The 10,697-nt window shown below is 36.0% G+C and overlaps 1 non-coding gene across 1 annotated transcript; it reads right to left on the bottom strand.

Annotated features, from left to right (window-relative positions):
- Nucleotides 1–7,378: 7,378 nt before the first annotated feature.
- Nucleotides 7,379–7,482, bottom strand: LOC127748188 (small nucleolar RNA R71). Its single transcript, XR_008010131.1, has one exon. It is a non-coding gene; the product is annotated as a small nucleolar RNA R71 (small nucleolar RNA).
- Nucleotides 7,483–10,697: the final 3,215 nt, after the last annotated feature.

Here is a 10,697-nt window from a genome sequence, read left to right as displayed (position 1 = left end):
TGTGAGAAAATGTGTATTTGGTGATTGTATCGGCCTTATGTATTATTTGATTGTCTCGAAAGCTTATGAATGTTTGTTTGGCTGAATTATTGTGCGGCTTCGTGAAATGTAATGTTTTGAAGTTGATTCTTTAAAAAATTGAAATATGAGTTTAATCCGTTGAGGATTGGTTTGAACTGAGTCAATTATTTTGATGATGTGAAAGATAGAATACCCTTAAAAGATTCTTTTAAACTTTGGAAACGAGTTAAATCGGTTGATATTGAGTTGAATTTGAAAAGGTTTCCTTGAGATATGCCACTGAGGTGACTGTTGGATTTAGCTTGCTTTTGAATTGATTTATGGTTTTGAGCTATTGAAAAGGAATGAGAAATGGTTTAGTTAGGACCCGAACTGGGTGGCAAAAGTCCAAGTTTTAGGGGAGATGCTGCCGAAATTTTTATAAAATCTGAGTCTTTATTGAATGTTGTCTGGAAAAATGATGAGTTAAAGACTTCTACTATTTTATTTGAATTATCAAGAAAAAGGATTATTCATGCTTTTGAAATGAATTATTAAAGAGAAAATTGTGATTTAGTCTTGCTTCTTAAGAAAGGCATTGTATCTCTTTCAGGAAGAAGTTATTTAGATGAGACTTATGTTTTAAAGCTGTTTTTAAATGTGACAAGGGCAATGCCTTTGAATTTGACTTGAGGGTTTCAATTAGAGGAGTTTCAATGACTTTGAAAGAACCTAAATGTCTATTGACAAGTTTCATTTTGAAATATTTTGAGAAAGGTTTTAAGTACTCTTTGAATTCTGAATTCTTGCAAGACTAAAGCAATTTTGGACCGTTAAAACGTTCTAGAATTTATTATGGGGGTTGAAGTTGGTTTTGCCTAAGTAAAGGAAAAGGATTTGAAAGAAGTGAATGATTATATGACTCGGTTTGGCTTAGATCCTATTTTTTTACTCAAATCAGGAAACCAAGGTTTTTAATGACCTTAGATGAAGTTGGCGAAATGAGTTATGTTATTCTCCCCTAAAGACTTGGGACTTTGTCAAGAAACTTTGTTATAAAATTCCTAATTGTGGGGTGGATGATTTTGAATGTTCCCAAAATGAATCTTTAATTTTTCATGGTTTTGGAAGTTTGGAAAGAGGATGCCGAGAGCAGCTTTGTTTTAAAAAGGGAACACACTTTGAGTAAATTTGGCTTATGAGCCTGAGATGATTTGAGAAACGAGATTTCTAAAGCCAAGGCTGAAAAGAGTTGAAACTTGATTTCAAAGTGAAACGATTTGAGAAAAAGTGATTTATGGCTTAAATGCCGATTTTATGAGTTTGATGATGTTGGATGGTGGAAGTGCTATTTTTGTTATGGGCCGGAATGGATGTGTATGATTATGGATATAGGCTAGTTCTGGATTGAACCGTGAGCCGGAATGGATGTGTATGATTATGGATATTGGCTGGTTCTGGATTGAACCGTGAGCCGGAATGGCTGTGTATGCTATGAATATTGGCTGGTTCTGGATTGAACCGTGAGCCGAAATGTCTATGTATGATATGAATACTGGCTGATTCTGGACTGAACCGCGAGCCAGATAACTGATATGGATGTTGATCCATGGATGAGAACGAATGCATGTATATGCTGAATTATTGATAATTGTGATTTGCACTTCCACTATCAGAGGCACAAGATCCCTAGGAAAAAGCAGTGGCTAGCCACCACGTGCTCCAGGTGGAGGCTCGAGACTCTACTGACCCTATGTCGTAAGTGTGGCCGGGCACTGTGAAAGTCCCGGATGAGCTCGCCCCCATAAATATTCACCAGTGAAGGTGATGGATATGGATCATGATTATGATCAAGTTTATGATGAGTATAACTCGAGTTGGGGATGCGCGACAGAGGGACAGTCCAATGGTTAGTGATGAGTGGATAATTTATACGCTTGTTGGCATTATTTTTAGGTAGTTTTTAGTAGGATCTAGCTACTTTTAGGGATGTTTTTATTAGTTTTTATGTAAAATTCATATTTTCTGGACTTTACTAAGAGTTTGTGTGTTTTTCTGTGATTTCAGGTGTTTTCTGGCTAAAATTGAGGGACCTGAGCAAAACTCTAAAAAAAGGCTGACAAAGGACTGCTGATGCTGTTGGATTCTAACCTCCCTGCACTCGAAATGGATTGTCTAGAGCTACAGAACTCCAAATGGCACGCTCTTGGAAAGTAGACATCCAGAGCATTCCAGCAATATATAATAGTCCATGCTTTATTCGAGATTAGACGACGTAAACTGGCGCTCAACGCCAGTTCCATGTTGCATTCTGGAGTCAAACTCCAGAAACACGTCACGAACCAGAGTTGAACGCCACAAACACGTTACAACTTGGCGTTCAACTCCAAAAGAAGCCTCTGCACGTGTAAAGCTCAAGTTCAGCCCAAGCACGCACCAAGTGGGCCCGGGAAGTGGATTTCTGCATCAATTACTTACTTCTGTAAACCCTAGTAGCTAGTCTAGTATAAATAGGACATTTTACTATTGTATTAGACATCCTGGATCCCGGATTGTATTTTTTATCCTGTGATCACGTTTTGGGGGCTGGCCATTCGGCCATGCCTGGACCTTCATCACTTATGTATTTTCAACGGTGGAGTTTCTACACACCATAGATATAGGGTGTGGAGCTCTGCTGTACCTCGAGTTTTAATGCAATTACTACTATTTTCTATTCAAGTCAGTTTATTCCTATTTTAAGATATTCGTTGCACTTCAACATGATGAATGTGATGATCCGTGACACTCATCATTATTCTCACCTAAGAATGCGTGACTAACAACCACTTCCGTTCTACCTTAGACCGGGCGCATATCTCTTGGATTCCTTAATCAGAATCTTTGTGGTATAAGCTAGAATTGATGGGATGATCCGAGTAAGATTCAGGGATTGAATGACTGTGACGAACTTCAAACTCGCAATTGTTGGGTGTGATGACAAACGCAAAAGAATCAAGGGATTCTATTCCGACATAATCGAGAACCGACAGATGATTAGCCGTGCTGTGATAGAGCATTTAGACCATTTCCACTGAGAGGATGGGATGTAGCCATTGACAACGATGATGCCCTACATACAGCTTGACATGGAAAGGAGTAAGAAGGATTGAATGAAACCAGTAGGAAAGCAGAGATCCAACAGGGACAAAGCACCTTGATAAACCACTATTTTATGGTTTATCTTGTGCTCAATTAAGCGGTTTTTATCAAGTCTTTGCCCACTTATTCATATGATTTGCATGGTTTTACATTCTCTTTCCTGATTTTGTGCTATGATTGAAAGCATGTTTCTTTGGTCTTAATTTAGTTAATTTTAAATCCTCTCTTAGTATCATTTGATGCCTTGATATGTGTGTTAAGTGATTTCAAGGATTACAGGGCAAGAATAGCTTAGAGGATGGAAAGGAAGCATGCAAAAGTGGAAGGAATACAAGAAGTTGAAGAAACTGCTAAGCTGTCCATCCTGACCTCTTCGCACTCAAACGGTCATAACTTGAGCTATAGAAGTCCAAATGAGGTGGTTCCAGTTGTGTTGGAAAGCTAACGTCTGGGGCTTCAATTTGATAGATAATTTGCTATAGTGGCCATATAGATAGATGACGCAAACACGCGCTCCACGAGGACGCGTCGCATCTGTGAATCTCATTCCACGCAAACGCGTGGATGACGCCTCCGCGTCACTTGGCCGCGATATGTACGGACCAAAAAGCGCTGGAAATGACTTATGGGCTGTTTTTGACCCAGTTCTTGGCCCAAAAAACATAGATTAGAGGCTGGAAGTGGAGCAGAATCAGATAATTCATTCATTACTCACAATTTTAGGTTTTAGATGTAGTTTTTAGAGAGATAGGCTCTCTCCTCTCTCTTAGGATTTAGGATTAGGATTTTTAGAAATTAGGAATTTATCTCATCTTCACATCAGGTTCAATATTCCTTTATTTTGAATTCTCTTCTACTTTGAGATACTTTAATGCTTTTATTTATGTTTGATTTATGTTGCCCAATTGGCTTATGAATATTTTCCATGTTAGATTTTACTACTTTGAATGAATGTTACTTGAGGTATTCCAGATACTTATGATTTCAATTTAGCTTTCCACATTCTTGGCTTTGGTTAGGAAATCAGTAACTCTTGAGTTATCAAACTCAACGTGATAGATAATCGCTATCTTTGCTAATTAGCTTGAACTTCCATAATCCCAATCTTTTTTCTAGGAATTAACTAGGATTTGAAGATCAAACTAATTAGTCACTTGACCTTCCTTCGCACCAGCAGAGGTTAACTAAGTGGAGTTAAGATTCAATTTTTGTCATCATTGATAAGGATAACTAGGATAGGCCTTCCAATTTCTCATACCTTGCCAAGAGTTTATTTTACAGTCATTTATTTATTTTACTTGTCATTTATTTATTTGTTCCTCATTCTCAAAACCCCCAATTTACAAAACTCATAACCAATAATAAGAACACACCTTCCTGCAATTCCTTGAGAAGACGACCCGAGGTTTAAATACTTCGGTTATCAATTTATTTAGAGGTTTGTTACTTGTGACAACCAAAACGTTTGTACGAAGGGATTTCTGTTGGTTTAGAATCTATACTTACAACGCGACTTTATAAAATTCTTTACTAGCAAAAATCCTAACGTCACACCTATATACACTTGTCTGAAATTCTCACCAATGATCTACATAAGTATTTCTTTCTTTATTTTCTATTTATTTATTATTATTATTCGAAAACTCCATAACCAATTATTATCCGCCTAACTGAGATCTACAAGATGACCATAGCTTGCTTCATACCAACAATCTCCGTGGGATCGACCCTTACTCACGTAAGGTTTATTACTTGGACGACCAAGTGCACTTGCTGGTTAGTTGTGCGAGGTTGTGAAGAAAGTGCTAAGTTATAAACGCGCATACCAAGTTGAAGCCATTATTAGAGATCACAATTTCGCCTACCAAGTTTTTGGCGCCGTTGCTGGGGATTGTTCGAGTTTGGACAACTGACGGTTCATCTTGTTGCTCAGATTAGGTAATTTTCTTTTTGTTTTGTTTTCAAAAATTTTTCAAAAAAATTTATCCCTATTTTCGAAAAAAAATTTTATTATTAAAAATAAATCATTCTATGGCTTCAGAATTTGTAAGAATGGATTCTAGAGTTTCATAAAGCATGTTGAATCCTAGCTGGCTGTAAAGCCATATCCAAATCCTTTTGGAATGAGACTTCAACTAATCACCTTAATGCATATAATGCCATCCTAAAGCTGGCTGGCTATTAAGCCATGTCCAACATTTGGATTGGAGCTTTAGGCTAACATTGAAAGATTCCTGGAATTCTTCTTAAAAATTTTTAAATTTCTTATTTTCTTTTTCCTATATATTTTTCGAAAATAATAAAAGAAAATACAAAAAAATTCATAAATCATAAAAACCAAAAATATTTTGTGATTCTTGTTTAAGTCTTGTGTCATGTTTTAAGTTTGCTGTCAATCACATGTTTTTTAAAATTTATGCATTTTTTGAAAAAATTCATGCATTCATAGTGTTCTTCATGATCTTCAAGTTGTTCTTAGTAAGTCTTCTTGTTTGATCTTTGAATTTTCATGTTTTGTGTCTTTTCTTGTTTTTCATATGTATTTTTCGTTTATTAGAGTCCAAGCATTAAAGATTTCTAAGTTTGGTGTCTTGCATGTTTTCTTTTCTTGAAATTTTTTTCAAAAATATGTTCTTGATGTTCATCATGATCTTCAAAGTGTTCTTGGTGTTCATCTTGACATTCATAGTGTTCTTGCATGCATCATGTGTTTTGATCCAAAATTTTTATGTTTTGGGTCATAATTGTGTTTTTCTTTCTCATCATTAAAAATTCGAAAATAAAAAAAAAATCTTTTCCTTTTGTCTCTCAAAATTTCGAAAATTTGAGTTGACTTAGTCAAAAAAATTTTTAAAATTAGTTATTTCTTGTAAGTCAAGTCAAATTTTCAATTTTTAAAAACCTTATCTCTTCAAAACTTTTTCAAAAAATCAAATTTTTTTCATTTTTCTTACTATTTTTCGAAAATTTTAATTTAATTTTTCAAAATCTTTTTCTTATTTTATTTCAAATTTTCGAAACTTAACTAACAAGTAATGTGATTGATTCAAAAATTTGAAGTTTTTTACTTTATTGTTAAGAAAGGTTTAACCTTTAAATTCTAGAATCATATCTTTTAGTTTCTTGTTAGTCAAGTAATTAATTTTAATTTTAAAAATTAAATCTTTTCCAACCATATCTTTTTAATCATATCTTTTTATCATATCTTTTTCAAAATTTTATCTTTTTCAAAAATTTGATTTCAAAATATCTTCTTATCTTCTTATCTTTTCAAATTTGATTTTCAAATCTTTTTCAACTAACTAATTGAGTTTTTGTTTGTTTCTTATCTTTTTCAAAACCACCTAACTACTTTTCCCTCTCTAATTTTCAAAAATTTCTCCTTCCTTTTCAAAATTCTTTTAATTAATTAGTTGTTTTAAATTTTAATTTTAATTTTATTTCACCTTTAATTTTTGAAAATTATTAACTCCTTTTCAAAAATTATTTTCGAAAAATTCTCTCTCCCATCTTATTCTATTTATTTATTCATTTACTAACACTTCTCTTCATCTTAAATCTCTACTCCTATCCTCACCCTTGTGTTTGGATTATTCATTCTTCTTCACTCTTATTCCCTTTCTTCTTCTACTAACATAAAGGAATCTCTATACTTTGACATAGAGGATTCCTCTTCCTTTTCTATTCTCTTCTTTCTCATATGAGAAGGAACAAGGAAAAAAGCATTCTTGTTGAAACTGATCCGGAACCTGAAAGGACTCTGAAGAGGAAACTAAGAGAAGCTAAATTACAACAATCCAGAGATAACCTTACTGAAATTTTCGAACAAGAAAAGGAGATGGCAGCCGAACCCAACAACAATAATGCAAGAAGGATGCTTGGTGATTATACTACACCTACGTCCAAGTTTGATGGAAGAAGCATTTCAATTCATGCCATTGGAGCAAACAATTTACAGCTAAAACCTCAATTAGTCGCTCTAATGCAACAAAACTGTAAGTTTCATGGACTTCCATTAGAAGATCCCTACCAGTTTTTAACTGAATTCTTGCAGATCTGTGAGACTGTTAAGACTAATGGAGTAGATCCTGAAGTCTACAGGCTCATGCTTTTCCCTTTTGCTGTAAGAGACAGAGCTAGAACATGGTTGGACTCTCAACCTAAAGATAGCCTGGACTCTTGGGATAAGCTGGTCACGGCCTTCTTGGCTAAGTTCTTTCCTCCTCAAAAGCTGAGCAAGCTTAGATTGGATGTTCAGACATTCAAACAAAAAGATGGTGAATCCCTCTATGAAGCTTGGGAAAGATACAAGCAGATGACCAAAAGGTGTCCTTCTGACATATTTTCAGAATGGACCATGATAGATATATTCTATTATGGTCTATTTGAGTTCTCTAAGATGTCATTGGACCATTCTGTAGGTGGATCCATTCACCTAAAGAAAACGCCTGCAGAGGCTCAAGAACTTATTGACATGGTTGTAAATAACCAGTTCATGTACACTTCTGAGAGGAATTCCGTGAATTATGGGATGCCTCAAAGGAAGGGAGTTCTTGAAATTGATGCTCTGAATGCCATATTGGCTCAGAACAAAATGTTGACTCAGCAAGTCAACATGATTTCTCAAAGTCTACATGGATGGAAAAATGCATCCAACAGTACTAAAGAGGCATCTTCTGAAGAAGAAGCTTATGATCCTGAGAACCCTACAATGGCAGAGATAAATTACATGGGTGAACCTTATGGAAACACCTATAATTCATCATGGAGAAATCATCCAAATTTCTCATGGAAGGATCAACAAAAGCCTCAACAAGGCTTTAATAATGGTGGAAGAAATAGGCCCAGCAATATCAAGCCTTATCCATCATCTTCTCAGCAACAAACAGAGAATTCTGAGCAGAGCACCTCTAATTTAGCAAATTTAGTCTCTGATCTGTCTAAGGCCACTTTAAGTTTCATGAGTGAGACAAGGTCCTCCATCAGAAATTTGGAGGCACAAGTGGGCCAGCTGAGTAAGAAAGTCACTAAAACTCCTCCTAGTACTCTCCCAAGCAATACTGAAGAGAATCCAAAAAGAAAGTGCAAGGCCATTGACATAATCAACATGGCCGAACATAGGGAGAAAGGAGAGGACGTGAATCCCAATGAGAAAGACCTCATGGGACGTCTCTCAGGCAAGAAGGAGTCCCCTATTGAGGACCTAAAGGAATCTGAGGCCCATATAGAGACCATAGAGATTCCATTAAACCTCCTTCTACTATTCATGAGCTCTGAAGACTATTCTTCCTCTGAAGAGGATGGAGATTGATAAACCCATATTTCATGAGTTATTTTGTGCTTAGTTTGAGTGATTTATTCAATCCTTCACCCACTTATTCATATTAATTGCATGGTTTTACTTTCCCTTCCTTATTATGTGATGTATGTGAAAAACATGTTTTAGATTTAGTTTTGAGAGAGGTTCTCTCTTCTCTCTCTTAGGATTAGGATTTAGGACTTCTCTTAGCTTGTAAGAGTGACTCTCGATCCAGGTTTTTATGTTTCTTTGTTTTTAAGCTTCCCTTTCACTTTATTTATTTATTCCAGCATTTGAGTTAATTATTTACTTTTATAATTTAATTTATGAATTATTCCATGTCACTGATTATTGTTTGAATTAATGATAATTGAGGTATTTTCAGTTTATGATTGCTTGCTTTTATTTACGTTACCATTGCTTCCGATTTGAAGATATTTTATTCCAACAATTTACTTTTTCCCCCTTTTGGTCTTGGTTAAGAAATCAGTAACTCAATAGTTATCAAACTCAGCATAAGTGATAATCGTTATCTTGCTAATCGAACTGAACTTCAATAATCCCAACTTTCTCTTAGGAAATAAATAGGATTCGAAGGTCAAACTAATTAGTCTCTTGACTTACCTTTGCTTCAAAGGTTAACTAAGTGGAATTAAGATACAACTTTCATTATTGTTGAGAGGGATAACTAAGTTGGACTTCTAATTTCTCTCACCTTGCCAAAAGTTTTTGGACTTCTAATTTCTCTTATCTTGCCAAAAGTTGCCTTACAGTTATTATTTATTTTAATTGCCATTTAATTTACTTGTCATTAAATTACTTATTCCCCTTTCTTGAGACCCCGAATTACTACTTTTATAACCAATAATAAGAACATACTTCCCTGCAGTTCCTTGAGAAGACGACCCGAGGTTTGAATACTCGGTTAACAATTTTTAAAGGGGTTTGTTACTTGTGACACCCAAAACGTTTGCATGAAAGAACTTTTGAAGGTTTAGAAACTATACTTGCAACGAGGATTTATCCGCAAATTTCTAGACCACGCAAAAGTTCTCTCATCAAAATGGCGCCGTTGCCGGGGACTTGCTAACGTGTGCCTTATTATTGGTTATTGTAAATATTTTTCTTTTGTTTGTTTATTTATTTTTAATTTTCCTTTTTAATTTTATTTGCTACCATGAACTCTCACCCCTCTCGCTTTGAGTTTGGTTCTAACTTTGTTGAAGGAAATAGAAGTTATAGCAGGAATATGCATCAAGGTCAGACCAATCAAGGATGGATGGAGCCAAGAGGATCTAATCAACCCTTTACCCAACAACACCCTCCGAGATATCATGGACAAAGACCATTCTACAATGCATACCCAGCTAAAAAATACGGTGGACAACCTTGTAACTACCAACAAGCCCCACCCCGTGCATATAGGCCACCCTTTCAACATAACCTCGAACCACCACACTCACAAGCTTCTTTTCACCATTCGCCACCATATGATCCTTCCTTACCCCACTACCAATCCAATCACTCCCAATCACCACCACTTTATTATGTATCATGTCCAAGTCCGGCAACCCGAGAAGCAGAGGTTCGCCTAAAGGAAATAGTAGATAATCTTCAAACCACCATTCGACAACTGGAGCAAGCAGTAATTCAATGGGTTTTTAGGCGCTCAAATATACAAGGATCAGCCACAACTCCATGTGGACAGTCTAATGAAGAGCGGAGCATGAAAGAGATACCAGAAACTCCAGTGGACAAGACAGGAAATGAATTTGTACTAGAACAAGTAGAAGAAGCTGTCATTGTTCAAGAAGAAGAGTTGGTTGAAGATCTAGGAGATGCTGAACCTCCATGGGAATCCAGAGCTGAGGATAACTTCGTTAGGGACGTTACAGTTGATGCTAAGGAGGATAGTACACAACCCCCAAGGCAAGTCGCTTATGAAGAATCAAACGGAATAATCCAAGAAGCGAATTCCCTTGATGATGATAGTCACAAGTCTAGCTCTCTTAGTAATGAACTTGCATTCGCAAGTGAATTCTCTGAGATCGAAGAATCTTTCCCAAGTGAATGCGAAGATGATGCGGAGGTAGATTTCTCTCAACCTCCAATCTATGACTCAAGTGATGAGGAAGACATAGGAGACTTTGACCAAGACACAGATACATTTGAAGACTCTTGCAATGAAGTGGAGGAATTCACAGAAGAGCAAAAGGGAGTAGAACTTACAGAACCACCGGAAACACCCATCCCAAGG

The sequence above is a fragment of the Arachis duranensis genome, chromosome 5, assembly GCF_000817695.3.
Source record: "Arachis duranensis cultivar V14167 chromosome 5, aradu.V14167.gnm2.J7QH, whole genome shotgun sequence".
Classification (NCBI taxonomy): Eukaryota; Viridiplantae; Streptophyta; class Magnoliopsida; order Fabales; family Fabaceae; genus Arachis; species Arachis duranensis.
Note: the sequence above shows the minus strand (reverse complement) of the source record. Positions and strands in the feature narration are given on the sequence as shown.